Here is a 21,579-nt window from a genome sequence, read left to right on the forward strand (position 1 = left end):
GCAAGAAGTTGATCCTGGGCTACCTCATGCTACTGCCATCCAGATGGCACAACAGACTCAAGTCCTCCATGCCAGAAACTAGGATTATGCTTAAGTAGGAGTTTGGGACTCTTAGTGGCATCGTTTTTTTGACAAAAAGATACATAAGAGGTAAGTATGTTTGCAGCCATAAGAGTCTCTGCTCTGTAATAACCATGTTAATGTTCTCATAAAAAGATATGGGGCAAGAGCAAAGTGACAGAAAGGCTGATTAGCATTTTATGACAGAATTAAGCTGCATGACAAATAACTCACTGGTTTTATAGCCTAGCAAATTCTACTTGCAAATGCTGGAGGTGCTAGGGTATTTTTGTTCATTTATTTGTATTTTTTTCGTATTTAACTATTAAGGTATCCATATCAATCTGTATAAAGATTGAATACAATTGTAGTAGCATTAAATATGATTAGTACTAATAACTATTAATAAACGCTTTGTTCCAATACTTCTGTAAAAAATCAAAATGTTCCACAGTAGTGTATTTTAAAAATACACTGGTTTAGAAGTGGAAGTTCAGGTCATTTCTTATCAGTGTTGTAATTTATATGATGGATTTTAGAAACCAAACAGTTTTTCCAATAGTTCTCTCAGCTTTTAGGAAATAGTACTCAGGCCATTATTTAAATGTTAAAGGGGAACATATTTCCACTTTTTAAAAAATATATATCTTTTTCTTTTTCTTTATTTATTCCCTTTTGTTGCCCTTGTTTTATTGTTGTAGTTATTGATCTTGTTGTTGGATAGGACAGAGAGAAATAGAGAAAGGAAGGGAAGACGGAGAAGGGGAGAGAAAGATGGACACCTGCAGAGCTGCTTCACTGCCTGTGAAGCGACTCCCCTGCAGGTGGAGAGCAGGGGGCTCGAACCGGGATCCTTATGCTGGTTCTTGCTCTTACCTGCTGCTTTACTGCCCTACTCCCATATTTCCACTTTTAAACAGAGTACCAGATTAATCAGGTACAAGATTCTAGACTAAGACCTCTGCCTATGTTTGCAAACTTGTCCCTGCTATGGAATGGGAAGAGATAGAAAACAGGAGAGACAACTTACTTAATGCAGCAAAGTAAGTGTATATTAATAAAGACGTCAATATGGTTGCTGAGAAACAATTCAGCAGTTGGTTTTCTCATTGCAGATGCAGGAATCACCCCAGGTTTCCTAAATTGCTAGTGACAGATGAAGATACTAGATTGTATTTATGTCATTTAGAGTGGAATTGTAATATATCGACATTACCAACATAGCCAAAATAGTGACAAATCCTGTTCATGGGTCAGGGAGAGGCTCAGAAGTACAGCATCTACCTGCCTTGCTTTCATGATGCTGAGTTCAGTTCCTAATATTATGTGATAGCAAGAAAAACAAAAACTAGTGAAACTGTGGACAGTGGAACAGTGATTTACTCACACTCTCTTTCATAAAAAATAAAATGGGGAATTAGGCTGTGAAGGTGGCTCAATAATATATATATTTGAGACCTCATTGAGCTTAGTCTCTGGCAAAGCATTATGCAATGATAAGTTCTGCTGATAATTTTAATCTCCAATGATATATTAACTATATTATGTATTTAGCTACAAAGAATGCCAAAATCTACCTTTTGCTAGTAGAACAATAAATCAAGTAATAATTGGGGGTCTACCTTGTGTCTTGCCCCATGCTGAGCAGCTGGGTATATAAAAAGACAAGCTAGTGCCTGCCCTCCAAAAATTTCAGTTCATTTTGGGAGCCAAGATGATTGAGTGAAACAATGAGCAATGCAGAATTACATAATGAAGTACTGTAGAGTGTGGATAAAAATTATGCAGTCACTGTGGTCTTTGATTACATCTGAAATTTCAAATGATAACACTTTATACATTCTAAGTGATAACAAGTACTTACTCTCTTGGAGTCAGGAGATATTAGTCCTGGTTGCCACTTTGTGTGACTGTCTGTAAACTTCTTTTTTTTTTTTTTTAGATTTCTCTAATTTTTTTTATTTTTTATTTTTTATTTAAGAAAGGATTAATCAACAAAACCATAGGGTAGGAGGGGTACAATTCCACACAATTCCCACCACCCAATCTCCATATCCCACCCCCTCCCCTGGTAGCTTTCCCATTCTCTATCCCTCTGGGAGCATGGACCCAGGGTCATTGTGGGTTGCAGAAGGTAGAAGGTCTGGCTTCTGTAATTGCTTGCCCACTGAACATGGGCGTTGACTGGTCTGTCCATACTCCCAGTCTGCCTTTCTCTTTCCCTAGTAGGGTGTGTCTCTGGGGAAGCTGAGCTCCAGGACGAATTGGTGGGGTCTTCAGTCCAGGGAAGCCTGGCCGGCATCCTGATGACATCTGGAACCTGGTGACTGAAAAGAGAGTTAACATACAAAGCCAAACAAATTGTTGAGCAATCATGGACCCAAAGCTTGGAATAGTGGAGATGAAGTGTTAGGGGAATACTCACTGCAAACTCTAGTGTACTTCTGCTTTCAGGTATATATTTTGCAGTAGTTTACGGATACATGTGAACATATGCTCTGTCTCACAGAAACTGGTGTATATCTAGGTTTTGGGACTTTGTTAGAAAGTGAACCACCTGAGACGGAATTAGAGTATACTATGAAAGGAAAGGCCTCACCCGAGTAATGAAGCTGAAGGGTTGTCATTCCACACATGAAATCTCTGGACACAGTCTGAAGTGAAGCATGTTGAGGTGGCAATCTTTGTGTTGGTTAGGTTGTGATCGGCAGATGCAATATTATTTCATATGGATTGGGAGAGGCATACGGGAAAGTGGGCCCTATCCAATGGTTCCAGGACTGGGGGAAGTAGAGGCTCTATAGTGGAGATGTGAGGTTCCTGCTGTCTTAGGGTTCAAAAAGACAATCGATAGTTAATGTTATCATCACATTATTTGGTAATTGGGTTAACTTTGAAAAGTACTTTTGTTAGGGTTTGCTGTATAGTATCCAGTATCTTGTATATAGCTGTGCTATTGGTTACTTCTGATCTACTTGGTCTAGGCTTTTGAGAGAGTCCGCATATCAATTACACAGCCTATATATTAAAAAGATTCTGTTTGTGTTTTGAAAAACTTCGAGACATACAATTAATTTTCCCCCTCTCTTATTAATTAACTAGTGATTTATATGACTACATTTTACTAGGAGTGTACATAAACACCATTCCTACCACCAAAAGACTGTGACCCATCCCTCCCACCCACTCCCACCCCACACTGTCCCAGGAAGCTGCATGTCTACCCCTCACCACAGGGCTTTTACTTTGGTGCCCTACTTACAATTTGGTCAGGTCCTGCTTTTAGTTTCCCTTTCATATCTTCTTAGTCAAATTCTGTTGATGAGTGGGATCATCCCATACTCATCTTTATCTTTCTGACTTAGCTCACTTAACATAATTCCTTCTAGCTCTGTCCAAGATGGGTCAGCGAAGGTGGGTTCATTGTTCTTGATAGCTGCATAGTATTCCATTGTGTATATATAGCACAGCTTTCTCAGCCACTCATCTGTTGTTGGGCACCTGGGTTGCTTCCAGGTTTTAGCTAATATGAATTGTGCTGCTATGAACATAGGAGTACACACCTCTTTTTGGTTAGGTATTATGGAGTCCTTGGGGTATAACCCCAGGAGAGGAATTACTGGATCATATGGAAGGTCCGTGTCTAGCCTTCTGAGAGTTTTCCAGACTGCTCTCCACAGAAGCTGGACCAATTTACATTCCCACCAGCAATGTAAAAGGGTTCTTCTGTCTCTACAACCTCTCCATCATTTGTTGTTGCAGTCCTTTTTGATGTATGCCATTCTTACAGGAGTGAGGTGGTATCTCAGTGTTGTCTTAATTTGCATTTCTCTGACAATCAGTGACCTAGAGCAGTTTTTCATATGTTTGTTAGCCTTTTGGATCTCCTCTGAGGTGAATGTTTTGTTCATATCCTCTGCCCATTTTTGGATGGGGTCATTTGCTTTTTTGGTGCTAAGTTTGCTGAGCTCTTTATATATTTTGGTGATTAGTTTCTTGCCTGATGTATGGCATGTGAAGATCTTCTCCCATTCTGTGAGGGGTCTCTTTGTTTGTTTAATAGTTTCTTTGGCTGTACAAAAGCTTTTCAATTTGATGTAGTCCCATTGGTTTATTTCTGCTTTAGTCTTCCTTGCAATTGGGTTTGATTCATCAAAGATGTCCTTGAGGTGTAGGTGGGAAAGTGTTTTACCAATGTTTTCCTCTAAGTATTTGATTGTTTCTGGTCTGACATCCAGGTCTTTGATCCATTTGGAGTTGATTTTTGTTTCTGGTGAGATAAAGTGGTTCAATTTCATTCTTCCGCATGGTACAATCCAGTTTTCCTAGCACCATTTATTGAAGAGAGCCTCCTCCTTCCATTTAATCCTTTGGCCCCCCTTATCAAAGATTAGATGTCCATAGGTGTGGGGATTTATTTCTGGGCTTTCAATTCTGTTCCAGTGGTCTGTGTGCCTATTTTTTTTCCAGTACCATGCTGTTTTGATGATGATGGCTTTATAATATAGTTTAAGGTCTGAGAGTGTGATGCCTCCATTTCTGTTTCTTTTCCTCAAGATGGTTTTGGCAATTCTAGGTGTTTTCAGGTTCCAGATAAATGATGGTAGTGTTTGTTCTATTCTCTTAAAGAAGCTTGGTGGAACTTTGATGGGTATTGCATTAAATTTGTATATGGCTCTGGGGAGAATATTCATTTTGATGATATTTATTCTTCCAATCCATGAGCATGGGATATCTTTCCATTTCTTGGTATCAGTTTCTATTTCCTTGAGTAGCGACTCATAGTTTTCAGTATACAAATCTTTCATTTCTTTGGTCAACTTTATTCCTAGGTATTTGATTGATTTTGCTGAAACAGTAAATGGGGTGATTTCTGGATGTCTTCTTGTTCAGATTTAGTGTTTGCATAAAGAAATGTCACTGATTTTTGTACATTGATTTTGTAGCCTGATACCTTGCTATATTGCCAAATAACTTCCAGTAGTTTTCTGCTGGATTCTTTAGGTTTTTCTATGTATAATATCATATCATCTGCAAATAGTGAGAGCTTGACTTCTTCCCTTCCAATCTGTATTCCTTCCTCAGATACCATGGGTTCAAATGTCACTTTGGCAAAGTGCTACCCTTGGGACCTTCCACTACTTTGTTTCTCACTCTCTTACCATTATAAAATGAGAATAATGGTAGTGGGGCTGTGCTTAAAGATTTAATGATTTAGATAATGCCTGAAAGACACTTAGCACAATGCCTAATGTTTAGTGACTATTAGATATATTAACTCTTGTTTGTTGTTAAAATTAACAACTGACCTACCTAATCTTCTGAGCTGCTTAAGTTCTAGTGCCACATGTATATCATTTGATCTAATTATAGCCCTTCCTGACTGCTAGACTCTAACTCATTCTTATGAAGCTTCTTTTCTATCATATATTTGTGCAAGTTGTGTTTTTTTTTTTTTTTTCATTCCAGCTATACCATTCTTCTCTTGGATGGAAACTTGATTGGGCTCCGGTGGGTACCTCTACCCCTGGTTTTAGACTAAGAAAAGTAATGACTAGTAACCTATTTGCACTTTGGGTAGAAGCAAAAAGAAAAATTTCCATTATCAGTGACACTGAATCTTTCCCTTTCCCTGTAGCATTCAGGGGAAATACTAGGAGCCATGGTGGAGCACTTTGATTTGAAAGAGCAAGTTCCAACAACAGCTGAGAGACTGGGGAAGAGCTGTTAGGCAGCCTTCCAAACATACCATATTCTTGATTTCAACAGTAAAGGGACTCTCTTTCTAATCACTCAGTTTATATTTTGAGTTCTCTTGACAAAGGCATTGGAGAGGAAGGCTACTATTACAGATGTGGCATGTGTGCTGCAGTCTGCCAATTCCTAAGATTAAAAGTAAATTAGAAACACACACACACACACACACACACACACACACACACACACACACACACATATATATATGAGATATGATTTGGGCTTTTTAGGAAGTTTTTCATTCCTGTTAGGAAGTAATGTTGGTGCACATTCTTCAATTAGATTATAGTAAGGACTGAAACCAAAGTACACTGGAAATTCTTTGAACCTTCTTATAAAAAAGAAAAGCTATATATATATGCATATATACACATAAACACACACACAGGGAGCACTGAACAAATGTTAATTATTTAAGCTGATTAAGTCACCTGCCTTGAGAATGTGTGTGTGTATGTGTGTGTTTTATTATCTTAACTGGGGCTTTACTACTTCAAATTTCTGGGTCAGCTTTTTCAGAAAGAGAGAGGTAGAGTGACAGAGAAGGGGAGAGACACCACAACACTAAAGCTTCTTCCAGTAGGTTTGGGGCTGGACACAAACCTGAGTCCCATGTATAACAAAGTATGCTCACTAATTAGTTGAGCCGAAAAAAAAAAAAAAACCTAGTATAGCTACAGGCCCTTTGGAATATAACTAAAATATGCCTACTACCTATCTACAAAATGGAGGACCCCTCAACTCTTCCTCTGCACTATTCCGGCCTTTAGGCTCATGATTGTTCAATAATTTGTTTGGCTTTGTGTGTTAACTCTCTTTTCAACTACCAGGTTCCAGATGCTAGCATGATGCTGACCAGACTTCCCTGGACAGATAACATTACCAATGTGTCCTGGAGCTCTGCTTCCCCAGAACCCCACCCCACTAGGGAAAGAGAGAGGCAGACTGGGAGTATGGATCGACCTGTCAATGCCCATGTTCAGTGGGGAAGCAATTACAGAAGCCAGACCTTTCACCTTCTGCATCCCACAATGACCTTGGGTCCATACTTCCAGATGATTAAAGAATAGGAGAGCTATCAGAGGAGGGGGTAGGATACGGAGTTCTAGTGGTGGGAGTTGTGTGGTGTTGTACCCCTCTTATCCTATGGTTTTTGTCAATGTTTCCTTTTTATAAATTAATAAAAATATTTATTTAGATGATAGAGAAATCAAGAGTGAAGGGAGGGATAAAGAGGAAGACAGCAACAGCCCTGGTTTGCTGCTTGTAAAACTCCCTGCCCCCTCCACATGGAAGGTGGGGGCTGGAGGCTTGAACTTGGGTTCTTGTGCTTGGTGCCTGTATGATGAATCTACTAATCCTGGTTGCTATCTTCCTCCCTTCCTTCCTCTCTCCCTACCTTTCTCTCTCTCTCTTTCTCCACCAGGGTTATCACTGGAACTCCATGCCTACAGTATGAATCCACCACTCCTGGCAGACATTTTTTCCAGTTTCCTTTCCTTTCATTTCCTTTCCTTTCCTTTCCTTTCCTTTCCTTTCCTTTCCTTTCCTTTCCTTTCCTTTCCTTCCCTTCCCTTCCCTTCCCTTCCCTTCCCTTCCCCTCCCCTCCCTCTCCTCTCCTTCCTCTCCTCTCCTCTCCTCTCCTCTCCTCTCCTCTCCTCTCCTCTCCTCTCCTCTCCTCTCCTTTCCTCTCCTCACTTCTTCTCTCCTCTCCTCTCTTCCCTTTTGGGGTGTCTCTCTCCTTCTCCGGCAGGGTGGCCTACAAGGGAAAGGTAATGGGCTGGTTTTTTCTCGCTCACAACAGGGTTGACACGAAGTAAAAGACACCAGGGGACTCTTAGCGTGAATCTAGAATCTGAGTCCTTAGAGTCCCAGAATCCTAGAGTCCGTTTATTAGCAAAATTGACATGAGTTAAATAGAAAAGCAATGGAGGTAATTATTGTTGAAATATGACAGAAATTACAGGTTTCTTAACAGTCAGCATGCCCCCAAGGTAGGGGGCTGGTATGACAGGAATTGATGAGATACAAAACAGTTATTCTCCATGACACAAGCAACTTAATTATCCAAAGGTATTTGAGAGAAGCATAGGGGTTAAACTCGTAGGGTGAGACAGAGAGAAGATGAATATCAAAAAGCCATATAGTTTGGAATTTCTCTTGTCTGGGGTCTGAGGTGTGTGAAGTGTGTGATAAGGTGTGTTCTTCTGTGATCAGAAGGTGACTTTGAATAAGTGAATCTGCAGCCATGTGGTCTGTGGTTAATGGAGGGAAGTACTGGGGTATCTGTGGGCCTGAGAGTCAAGAAGGAAAGAACCAAGTCTGAGTTTCCCCCCTTATGCTCACCTCGGTTGAGAGAGACTTACCAAGAGGTTATCTTCTCAGACCTCCATCCAAAGATGGGGGTGGTTCTCCCTAAGCTCTATCAGGCTTACACATGTTCCCAACACTTCCCCTCCCCTCTCCTCCCCTCCCCTATCCTCCCCTCCCCTCCCCTTTCCTTTCCTTTCCTTTCCTTTCCTTTCCTTTCCTTTCCTTTCCTTTTTTTATTTAAGAAAGGATTAATTAACAAAACCATAGGGTAGGAGGGGTACAATTCCACACAATTCCCACCACCCAATCTCCATATCCCACCCCCTCCCCTGGTAGCTTTCCCACTCTTTATCCCTCTGGGAACATGGACCCAGGGTCCTTGTGGGTTGTAGAAGGTGGAAGGTCTGGCTTCTGTAATTGCTTCCCCACTGAAAATGGGCATTGACTGGTCGGTCCATACTCCCAGTCTGCCTCTCTCTTTCCCTAGTAGGGTGGGTCTCTGGGGAAGCTGAGCTCTAGGACACATTGGTGGGGTCTTCAGTCCAGGGAATCCTGGCCGGCATCCTGATGACATCTGGAACCTGGTGACTGAAAAGAGAGTTAACATACAAAGCCAAACAAATTGTTGAGCAATCATGGACCCAAAGCTTGGAATAGTGGAGAGGAAGTGTAGGGGGGTACTCACTGCTAACTCTAGTGTACTTCTGCTTTCAGGTATATATTTTGCAGTAGTTTATGGATACGTGTGAACATAGGCTCTCTCTCAAAGAAACTGGTGTTTATCTAGGTTTTGGGACTTTGTTAGAAAGTGAACCACCGGGGGTTCCCGGAAGATGGTGGACTGAGAAGCTGCTAGTGACTTGAGCTCTGACCACATCTTCTGGAAACGGTAGGATTTTCTGCCTTTAGTAGGCCAGTCAATAAGGGGTCCTAGTGGTGACACCAAAGAGGTGACTATAACTTAATCTGGGTTAAGAAATAGAGTAGAAAAAAAGGGGCAAAATATTTTTTCCATTTAATTATAAAGCACACCTACTCCCCCTCCCCACCCCCCCATAACCAGTCCTTTCACTTTAAGTCTGTGTTTATCTTGTTGTGACAGATGGGATTCTTGCAAGCAGCATATGGTTGGATTATGTTTTCTGATCCATCCCCCCACTCTGTGCCTTTTGATGGGTGAGTTTAAGCCATTGACATTTATTGATATTATGGATTTAATGTATTGTAGTGCCATTGTTCAAAAAAAAATTTGTTTGCTTTGATATATTGCCAGTATTATAGTGATGTTCTTGTTTATAAGAGGTCTTTTAGAACCTCTTTCAGGGCCATCTTGGTGATGGTTGCCTCCTTTAACTGTTGTTTGTCTAAGAAGGTTTTGATCCCTCCATCTAGTTTGAATGAAAGTCTAGCAGGATATATTATCCTTGGTTGAAACCCTTTTTCATTCAGAGCTCGATAGATATCTTGTCATTCTCTTCTGGCTTTTAGAGTTTGAGTGGAGAAGTCTACAGATAATCTTATTGGTTTTCCCCTGTATGTGACTTTTTGTTTCTCTCTTGCAGCCTTTAGGATCCTTTCTTTATCCTTACTTCTTCTCATTGTGACTATGATGTGTCTTGGTGTCTTCAGGTCTGGGTTGATTCTGTTTGGTACTCTCTGGGCCTCTTGAATCTTGATATCCTTTCTGTTATTCAGGTTTGGAAGTTTTCTTCTATTATTTCCTCTAGAATGTTTGCTTCCCCTTCCTCTCTTTCTTCCTCTGGCAGGCCAATTATACGAACGTTACTTCTTTTGAGATCATCCCATATGTCTCTGCTGTTGTTTTCAGTGTCTCTCAATCTCTTTTTGAGCTCTTTCACCTCTTTCTTTGTTTTCTCTAACTCATCCTCTGTCTGACTAATTCTGTTTTCTGCTTCTGTTAGTCTGCTTTCCCTTGCCTCAGCTTCTTTCTTCATTACAGCTATTTCAGCTTTTAGTTCTCTAATTGCCTCAAGATAATCAGTATTTTCCTTGGGGGTCTCAACTGTTGTTTCCCTAGTACTGCCATTCCTTTCCTCCAATGTTGTTTTCATTTCTGTGATTAATAAGTTTATTATTGCTTGCATACTTTTCTTATCTATGGTTACTTCTGGATGATTTGTAGTTTCTTCTGGGCTCTTGTCTTCATTCATTGGAGTAGCAGTTTTATTTTTGATATACCCATTTTTTTTATTTATGTGTTTCTTTTTTATGCTCTGTTCTTCCTCAGTTGTTGTGTCTTGAGTACAAACAACACTGTACTAAATACCTTTATGACAATTGCACTCACCAACCTCAGGAATTACAATAGCAACTGAAGCAAGTATTGAAGCAGTTTAATCACTACCAGTTAGCCAAACGATGTCTCCATTCTGTGAAAAAATAATAACCAAATCCCAGTGAAGAAAGAGAAAAGAAAGAGAGGATAGCAAGAATAGACAGTTATGCAAATCTACTATCTACTGTATATTCTAGGGGTAACAAGAGGGGAAAGGGGACTAGAGCAGAGATACACACATAGAGAGTCCACTCTGAGTCAGATTTCTTCCCCAAAATAATTCACAAATTCAGAAAGGCAAAGAAGAAGGAAGAAGTATATGAAAAGATAAAAAAAGAAAAGAAAAAAAAAGAAACATGAGAGAGAAAAGAGAAAAGTTAAGAAAAAGAGCTGTAATTAAAGAGCAGTGAAAGGAAAGTTTTTTATTACTTTATTTTTAATTTAATTTAAATTAATTTAATTTTTTTAATTAGCTACGAGGAGGAGGAAGGGGAGAGTCTGTAGAGGAGGTAGGAGTAATGAGACAAGTTCCTCCCACAATAGATAAGATTCCCACTACCCTAGCAATAAAAGATACCCTAAGAGTTCTGATCAACCTAAAGCAGGGGGAATATATATGCCTTTATATTATATTAATAATAAAATAGAGCAGGGTAAAAAAAAAAACCCTGTCCCAGATTACCTCAAACCTCGTGATCAGATTCAGCTGATTGTTAAGAAAGAAAAAATAAAAAAAAAAACCCTCAGGACTAGACAAGGATAGCTGAAATAGACAGTTACGTAAATCTCCTATCCACTGTATATTCTAGGGGTAGCTAAAGGAGGATGGGAATTTGAGCAGAGATACTCGCAGTGAGAGTCCACTCTGAGTCAGAATTCTTCCCCAAAATAATTTCCAAACTTGTATCAGTGAATACAGTGAAAGCACACTGTTTGGTGGTGTGGGGATGGGGCCTGGGGCTTTGGAAGCTGTAGGATTAAGGAAGAAAGGATGACAAGAATGAGAAAAAAAAAAGAGAGAGAAAAAAGAAAAAGATAAGAAAAAGAACAGTAATAAAAGAGCAGTGAAAGCAAAGAATTATTTATTTATTTATTTTTTATTATTTAATTAACTATGTGGGGGTGCGGGGGTGGGGGGGTTGGCTACTTAGAAAGAAAAAAGGCTAGAGGTTTCAGAAGGGAATGGACTTAGAATGAATGATACTCCCTGGTGGGACAGGAATCTTGGTAAAGAAAGAAGCTCAGCAGGGGAGCCTGCTAGGAGCTGGTCCCCAGGGACTGGTTATGGGGGGGGGGGAAGGGGGATGAGGTGTGCCTTGGTATTAATAATTTTAAAGAAAAAAATTTTCCCTTTTTTTTTACTCTATTTTTTTAACCCAAATTAAGTTATAGTCACCTCCTTGGTGTCACTGCCAGGACCCCTTATTGACTGGCCTACTAAAGGCAGAAAATCCTACCGTTTCCAGAAGATGTGGTCAGAGCTCAAGCCACTAGCAGCTTCTCAGTCCGCCATCTTCCGGGAACCTCTTTCCTTTCCTTTCCTTTCCTTTCCTTTCCTTTCCTTTCCTTTCCTTTCCTTTCCTTTCCTTTCCTTTCCTTTCCTTTCCTTTCCTTTTCTCTCTTCTCCTTTCTTTTTTTTACTTTCTACTTTATTTACATTTCATGGAACAGAGAGAAACCTATAGGGGAGGGGGAGATAGGGAGAAAGAGAGACACTTTCAGATCTGCTTCACCATAGGTAGGCAGTGGGACTTGTACCTGGATCCTTGCACATGGTGATATGTACAATTAATTGAGTACATCACTGCCCGCTCCCCCATTTTAATTTTTTTTATTTGGTTCGGCAGACAGAAATTGAGGGGGGATAGAACAGGAGAGAGAAAGATAGACACTTGAAATACTTGCTTCACTGCTCTTCAAGTTTTCACTCTGAGTGGTGGCTCAAACCTGGGTCCTTGCACATGGTCATACGTGCTTAACTGGGTGTGCTCCTGCTCAGTTCCTAGTTTAATAATTTTTTATGCTACTATTATTTTATTAATTTAATAATGATTGACATGTCCGTAGGATAAGAGGGGCATAATTCCACACAGTTCCTACCACCAGAGTTCTGCATTCCAACTCCTGCATTGGAAGTTTTCCTGTTCTTTATTGCTCTGGGAATATGGACCCAGGATGTTATGGGGTGCAGAAGGTGGAAGGTCTGGCTTCTGTAATTTAAAGATAAATGAGCCAATGTTACCTTTTTTTTATTTCTGGGACACAGTCTTTTTCGTAAAGAGAAAAAAAGCAATAGACCTTTTTGTCAGAATGTCACACTGAGATTTCACATCTTGTCTATTACCAATACTATTCTTATATATACTTTCTAGTCCTTTTAGCCTACTTGCTTTATGTTAGCAATGAATATTTGTGCTTTTTTTCTAAAATGTGTTTATCTTAGTGTATAAATAATTTATACTTTTCAAGTTAAGTCATACACATATACACATTGAAGGTCCTTGAGGATTTGTTTTTCATTTCCAAAATTTCATCATATACATTGTTTTCCCATAATTATTACCATTATTGACCATTTTTTCCCTTTTCCATATTATGCAGCTGTGAACTCAATCATAAATGCTGAGAAAATAATTGGAAAATACTTATTAATATTTTGGGCTGAAAGTGTGGTTAGATTATTTCCTTAGTGAGAATAGACAAATTTTTGGATGAGGACTATAAAAAAGTGGCACTCCAAAAGTGACCCAATTAGCCCTTATTTATTAAAATGTATACTTATTTTCACTCAAGCTGTATCCCTGCAGCTCTCCCTTAAAAACAGCTGTTTCTAATTTCTCAGATTAAAATGAAGGGGAAGATGGAATGAAACCTGATGGAAATAAAATAGTTATTAGGTAATAGGTCAAGGTATTTTGAGAAGAGAAGAGGAGTCAAGCTTTCTAAACAAGAGAAAACAATTCATAATTTAGAAATCTATTCATACAGACTGGTGTCATCAGCTTGCCAGAATAGAAAAGAAATAGTTTGTGTAGTGAAATGTTCTAGGTATCAGTCAATAAGCTAGATCATCTTGGACAAGTAAGTCATTTAAGTTTATCTTCTTTCTATTTTCTATTATATATATATATATATACTTTTTTTTCCTGTTTCATTTTTTTAGTGGGAATTAATGTTTTACAGTCAACAGTAAATACAATAGTTTGTGCATGCATAACATTTCTTAGTTTTCCACACAAGACAACCCCCACATGGTCCTCTGCCATCCTGTTCCAGGACCTGAACTTCTTTCTGTTTTCTTTCTCTTTTCATTTTCTTCTTTCTGAAATGAGTAGTTGAAACTTAGTTAATCCAAACAATGTCTCTGAGATGTTGTATTTATCTTTTTAAATATTTGTTTACTTATTTATTTCCCACTTGTAGATGAAGTAGCTGAGGTCCAGAAAATTTAAATAATTTGGTCAAAATCTAGTCCTATGCACCGCGTGTTACACACAATAGACTGGGTTTTATTCCTGTAACCAGTAGTCCTAAATTTCAGTGGCTTCATCCGTGAAGGTTTTCTAAACCTCTCCCATACAAGCTTATTAAGGCACGCTCACGTGGCCTTGTGCTTTATGTCTTATTCTCAGGTGTAGGCTAATATAGAGGTATTATCTGGATTCTTGTAGTTTCATTAGGGAATTGCATAGAGTCACATGCTGGTTCTTAAAATGTCTTCTAGGAAAAAGCACACATATATTGTGTCTGCCCATTTCATGGACAAAGCAATATACATAACCAAGTCCAATGTCAGTGGGGCAAGGAAGGCACGAGAGATCCCAGATCATGGGAACCATTGTTGTAGTTATTATTGTTGTTGTTGATATCGTCGTTGTTGGATAGGACAGAGAGAAATGAAGAGAGGAGGGGAAGACAGAGAAAAAGATAGACACGTGCAGACCTGCTTCACTGCCTATGAAGAGACTCCCCTACAGGAATGGGGGGTGGCTGGAGCCGGGATCCTTCTGCTTTACGCCACATGTGCCTAACCCACTGCGCTTCCGCCCGACTCCCCCAACATTATAGTCTTAAACCTTACTCCAAACTGCTAATCAGATCGTATCTTTTAATAAAGTTTTCAGATGCTGTTAGTGAACTGAAGAGATAGCATAATGTCCTAGGTTCAGTTCACTGTTTATCATAAACTAGAGTTTATGATAAAAAAAATGCCATTAGAGATTAAGAAACAGTAGTTAGGGTCAACAAAAAAGCTCACTTGGATGGTGTACTGCTATGCCATGTGTACCACCCAAGTTTGAGCCTAGCCACCACTGAAATGATGGAAATGTCCATATTGTGCTATGGTCTTAGTCTCTATCTCTCTCTCTCTGCTTCTTTGTGTCTGTCATTATCTGAAAAAGTCATCTCAGAGTTATGAACCCTCAGTGATGACAAAAAGAAACAAAACAAAACAAGCAAACAAACAGACAAAAAAACCACTAGCCCAACATACTGCTCAATATTTTGACTGGTTTGTAATTTATAGTTTAAAAGTAAAAATCATATTATATATATATATATTTATTCTATTTTTAAAGGCATAAGCTGCCTCAGCACTAAAGTGCAATACTATGAAATTTACTACCTACTTTGTCTAATTTTAACATTTAAAATTTTGTTTTATTATTAAGAATACAACAGGTATGTTTTTACTGTAATATGTACTCCTTCCTGATCCTCTTTCCTCCATACGTATTTTTTTTTCATTTTTAAATTGTGATCAGTAGTAGGTAACAAGATTGTAAGATTATGGTATATATTTCTACACTACACTCACCACCAAAGTTCTGTATCCCTCCCCTCCCACTTCCCCAAAATAACCATCATAGTTCTCACAAGTCTTCAAAACAGTTTTCTTGCTTCTGTTTTTTTTTTTTTCCCCAAGTCCAATTGTATCAGTTCTCTAGATTCCATATAAGAGTGAAACCATCTGGTAGTTGTCTTTCATCTCTTTACTTTTCATTAAGCATAATCACCTCCAGTTCTGTCCATTTTGTGCCAGAGGACACAATATTATCTTTATTGTTGAGTAGTATTCCATGGAATATATATCCCATAACTTTTTAAAAAGAATTATTTATTTATTTATTCATGGGAGCGATCAGGGGAGAGAAAGAACCAGAAACCACTCTGTTACATGTGCTGCCAGGGATAGAACTCAGGACCTCATGGTTGAGAATCCAATGCTTTATCCACTACGTCACCTCCCGGACCACTATCCCATAACTTCTGTACCAGTCATCTCTTGATGGATATTTTTGCTGCATTTACTTTTTGGCTATTGTGAATAATGAAGCTGTGAACATAGAGGTGAATATGTCCCTTCAAATTAGTGTTTAAGTGTCACTTGAATAAATATCTATGATTGATGTTGCTGAATCATAACATAATTCCATTTTTATTTGTTTAAAGTTTTCATACAGCCCCCCAAAGGAACTGCACCAGTTTTCATACCCACTAGTTGTGTAGCAATGTTCTTTTTTCTCCACAGTCCCACTTATTATCTCTTGATTAGCTGATGTAAGCCATTCTCTCAGGTGTGAGATAATTATGTCAGTGTAGTTTTTATTTGCATTTCTCTCATGATAAGTGAGATGGAGTATTCATGTGTCTGTGGGTCATGTGTATCTCCATGGCTCCTGATGGCGTACCTTCCTTCCTCTCTTTCTTTCTTTCTTTCTTTCTTTCTTTCTTTCTTTCTTTCTTTCTTTCTTTCTTTTCTTTTCTTTCTTTCTTTCTTTCTCTCTCCTTCCTTCCTCTCTCTCTTTCTTTCTTTCTTTCTTTCCTTCTCTCTCTTCCTCTCTCTTTCTTTCTTTCTTGATTTCTTTTTTCTTTCTTTCTTTCTTTCTTTCTTTCTTTCTTTCCCTTTATTTGATAGGAGAGAGTTTGAGAAGTAAAGAGAAAATAGAGGGAGAGATACAGAGAGACAACTGCAGACTTGCTTCACCACTGGTGATGATTTCTCCCTGCAGGTTGGGAGCAGGGGCTCAAATCTAGGTTCTTGAGACTGATAAATTGTGTGCTTACAGTGGAGGTAAATAGCACAATGCTTATGCAAAGAGATTCTCATGGCTGAGGCTCCAAAGTTCCTGGTTCAATCCCCCACACCACAAGTCAGAGTTGAGCAGTGCTCTGGTGTATAGATAAATACATTTTGTGCTTAACTAGGTGAGCCACTGTCTAGCCTCCTGTGCTTCTTCTATTTTCCTGCCTTATATTGTTTATTATTTCTAGTTGTTTTCTCTTCTGCTTGGAATTCATGCCTACTGCTTTATTGAAAGGTCACATTAACATTTTAACGTTCATATTTGGCTCAATAAAGTCTCTATTCTACTCTGGAAGAATGCTAGAATCTTAGATTCAATTTTCTCTCTTCTATTTGATCATTAACATTTGTTTTGCTTTAAACTAACTACTTATCACTATTATTGTTGATAACTGGCATTATAGGGTTAATCATTTTAAGCAGTTTTACTGGTCATCATTCTTTTGTGTACTTTGGTTTGAGAATTCTTTTTCAAGAACATTCTTTAATAGTTATTTGAGTAAGCATCTGTTAGTGAAAAGCTCTGACTCACTGTAACCAAAATGTTTTTTATTTCACTATGACTCAAGAAAGGTGATCTGTATTGGTAAAAAAAAAAAAATCATGGGGAGGGGAGAAAAATCATGGTTAGCAATGCTTTATTTAACTATGTCAAAGGTGTTTTTCTTTTATCTTCTTGTTTTTATTTTACTGTTGAGAAATATTGCTAGATCATTTATTGACCCTTTGTATATGACTTGGGTTTTCCCTGTGGATGTATAAAATTATTTGTATTTAATTAAAAATTAATGTGTGAGAGAGAGAAAAGCCAAATAACCCCCGCTCTTTTTTTACTGCCTTCCGGGTTATTTCTGGGGCACACATCCACTGCTCCTGGTAGCCATTTTCTCCTTCTTCTTCTCCTCCTCCTCTTTTTTAATTTAATAAGATAGAGAAAAACCAAGAGAGGAAGGGGCAGATAGAGAGAGAAAGATAAAAATAGACATCTGAAGCCCTACTTCTCCGATTACGAAGCATCCCTCCTGAAGGTGAAGAACAGGGGCTTGAACCTGGATCTTTGTGTAGGTCCTTGAGTTTCATACTATGTATGCTAAACTGGGTGCAAGACTTCCTGGTCTCCCAAATAACTTCTCTATCAAATGTAGTGCTGGGATTCATACCCAAAGTTTTTACATGCAAGGTTTGTTCTCCACTGTTAAATTTTCCTAGTCCTTGGATTCTTTTAAGGTCTCTTTGGTGTTTTTTTAAATTATTTTATTTTATGTTTTTGGCACTTTTAATTACACACAGCTGTTTTTTTAATTTATTTTCCCTTTTGTTGCCTTTTTATTGTTGTTGTAGTAGTATTGTTGTTATTAATGTCATCATTGTTAGGACAGAGATAAATGGAGAGAGGAGGGGAAGACAGAGGGGGAGAGAAAGATAGACACCTGCAGACCTGCTTCACTGCCTGTGAAGCAACTCCCCTGCAGGTGTGGAGCCGGGGACTGGAACCGGGATCCTTAAGTCCCCATACAGCTGTTTTTATTACTGGAAATACTTGGCTGTTATATTTTTAGTTAATACATTTCCCATTCATAACTTCTCTTTTTGGAAAATTGTTAAACACATATTGGACCTTCTCATTCAGTAATCAACATTCCTCACCATATATATATAATACTAATCTTATTGAGGGATGAGTGGTTTACAGTACAGCTGTTGACACATGGTATATATACAGAGTGGAATACTACTCAGCTGTTGGAAATGGCAAAGTCATGTCCTTTGACTCATCTTAGATGGAACTAGAAGGAATCATGTTGAGATAAACCAAAAATAGAAAAAGAAATTAAAAAAACAGATGATATCACTTAGAGGTGGAATTTAAGAAACAAGGACAGAAAGGGAAATGACAGAGAGAAACTATACTTATGTATTTATTACCATCAAGTTTCAGAAATAGAAAGAAAATGTTTTTTTCCCCCTTTCTGCCACCTTAGTTATTGCTAGGGCTTGGTGTGCACACTATTCTTGGAGAGAAAATGAGGGAGGAGGGAGAGAGATATTATTCCTGTAGCATCCACTCTGCAGGTGGGGAGTAGGGGCTCAAACCCAGCTCCTCGAGCATGGTAGCATGTGTGTTTAACTGGGTGCGCCACTATTGTTGCCCAATAAAAATTTTGGTATCTTGTGTTTATGTTCTGCTTTTCAAGTTTTTCTTTTAAGCCTTTTTCCTTTCAGTAATTTTCTTTTTCATCTGTAATCAACCATGTATAAAGTGTGATTTGCTGTTTCCTTAAGAGTTTCAAGGAAGAACTGAAGAACTTAGGAATTTAATTTTCTATATGCTTTTATGCTAGACTAATAAAATTTTCCTTATTATTTTAAAATTTTGGATTATGAGCTAGTTTTACAATTCTTTTTTAAAAATATTTATTTATTCCCTTTTGTTGCCCTTGTTTTTATTGTTGTAGTTATTATTGTAGTTGTTATTGATGTCTTCGTTGTTGGATAGGACAGAGAGAAATGGAGAGAGGAGTGGAAGACAGAGAGGGTAAAGATAGACACCTGCAGACCTGCTTCATCACTGGTAAAGTGACTCTCCTGCAGGTGGGGAGCCGTGGGCTGGAACCAGGATCCTTACTATGGTCCTTGTGCTTTGCACCATGTGCACTTAACCCGCTGCGCTACCGCCCGACTCCCTACATTTCTTTTTTCTATTTCAATCCTGTATGGTATAGCTGGAAAGCATGCCCCTTTAGAAGGTTCTTTTTGTGGATCAGGCACAGCGGGTTAAGCACACATAGAACTAAGTGCAAGGACCGAGGAAACTCGGTTCAGGGAGTTGGGCGGTAGCACAGGGGGTTAAGCGCACGTGGTGCAAAGCGCAAGGACCAGCATAAGGATCCTGGTTTGTGCCCCCAGCTCCCCACCTGCATGGGAGTCGCTTCACAGGCGGTGAAGCAGGTCTGCAGGTGTCTATCTTTCTCTCCCCCTCTCTGTCTTCCCCTCCTCCATTTCTCTCTGTCCTAACAACGACGACATCAGTAACAACAACAACAATAATAACTACAACGACGATAAAAAAGACAACAAGGGCAACAAAAGGGAAAATAAATAAATAAAATTACAAAACAAACTTAAAAAAAGATCCTGGTTCAAGCCCCTGGCTCCCCACCTGTAGGGGGGGTCACTTCACAGGCGGTTAAGCAGGTCTGCAGATGTCTTTCTCTCCCCCCTCTGTCTTCCCCTCCTCTCTCCATTTTGCTATGTCCTATCCAACAACAATGACATCAATGACAAGAATAATAATAACCACAACTAGATTCATCAGTGACATTAACAGGCCAAAACCTTTTCTAATAGTTCCTAGAATGGTAAATTTATACTCAGTGCACCCACAAAGATACATTTTTGGTTAAAAATTTTTCGAATAAACTTTATTTTTCCAGGACCTAGAGAAGGACAGATAAAGTATTCTTGATATTTTCTTTAATAATAGTTTTTATATTATTTTATTAATGATTTAGCAATGATTAACAAGATTGTAGGGTAACAGGGGTATGATTCCAACCACCAGGGTTCTGTATCCCATCCCCTCCATTGGAAGTTTCCCTATTCTTTATCCCTCTGGGAGTACGGACCAAAATTCTTTATGGAGTGCAGAAGGTAGAAGCTCTGGCTTCTGTAATTGCTTTGTCACTGAACATGGACATTTCTGGTTGATCCATAACCCTAGCCTGTTTCTATCTTTCTCTAGTGGGATAGTGGTCTGGGGAGGTGACATTTCAGGACACATTAGTGAGGTCATCTGCCCAGGGAAGTTAGGATCGCATCATGGTAGCATCTACAACTTGGCCACAGAGTGTAGGAGCTGGAGTGTTGATATCTCAGCTTGTTTTCTCCGTTACAGTCAAAAGTGAAACATGGCAAGGTGCACTGGTTACTTTGACTTGGTTGCGGTCAGTAGATGCAGTATCAAATAGTATGGATCAAGAGAAGCATGAAGAAAAAGAAGCAAAGTCCCAATGATTCCAGAACTGGGAGAACTAAAGATTTCAAGAGAATGAGGAAGGTTCCTTGCTGTCTTAGAGTTTAAGAACACAATAGATAATTACTATTATAACCAAGCTATTTTGGAGGTTAGTTTACTTTGAAAAATCCCATGGTTAGGATTTACTATACTATATGTGACCTTAACATGATTTATATTATTTAATGTAATTTACAAATAACTATATCTTAGATACTGACAGGACAAGTTGCTTCTTGTCTCCTGGGTCTAGGTGATTCAATAGTTCAAAAAATATTATTAGAAATAGTTTAACAATTTACTCCTAGTTTCAGAATTCAATTAGTTTATAAATTTGAAACATTAAGTGCTTAGACTAAAGGAATGTATACTCAGAACTAAAATCCATGCATCTAAAGAATTTGAGACATCCAGTCTATTTGTCCCTCTCGCATTGAACAAGTAGTGATTTATTTATATGACTGTAATTTTTTAATCTCATTCTTTCACTGAATGTATAACTTGGCTTTATGTGGGGTGAATTCATTCTGATATTGTGCCTTACTTTATCTCCAGACTCTGTATGGATATAAAACTCAAGGGGTTGTGCAATCTAGGTTTCAGCCTTGCCCCCACAGTGTGGGAACAAACTAATGCTTTGGTCTCTCTCTCTCTCTCTCATTCTTTCTCACCCTTTCCCTTTGTCTCTCTGCTTTTCTCTACCTCTCCCTGCCTCCCTCTGCCTTTTTCAACCCATAGAAGTCTGCCCAGTGCTGAAAAGCTCCAAAGATGATTTAAAAAAAAAAAAAAAAAGGAACCAGAGTTACTTAGGGTATAGAAACCAAGAAACTCTTGTGATTTCTTTCTCCCAGGATGCTGCAGCTGGAGCTCATTTCACTTAATCCTTTGGATTCAGAATTCAGATTCTTCTTTGTTATTTTGGTCATTGGAATTGTGTTATCTGCTCAGCTCTTTAGCAGATGTTTGTATTATTTTAACCCATATTTCTATGTGATTTTTGATTAGGAGGTTTATTTGTTTTTTCTGGTTCCCCAAACAGAACTCCCACTT

This window comes from Erinaceus europaeus, chromosome 9 (genome assembly GCF_950295315.1).
Source record: "Erinaceus europaeus chromosome 9, mEriEur2.1, whole genome shotgun sequence".
NCBI lineage: Eukaryota > Metazoa > Chordata > Mammalia > Eulipotyphla > Erinaceidae > Erinaceus > Erinaceus europaeus.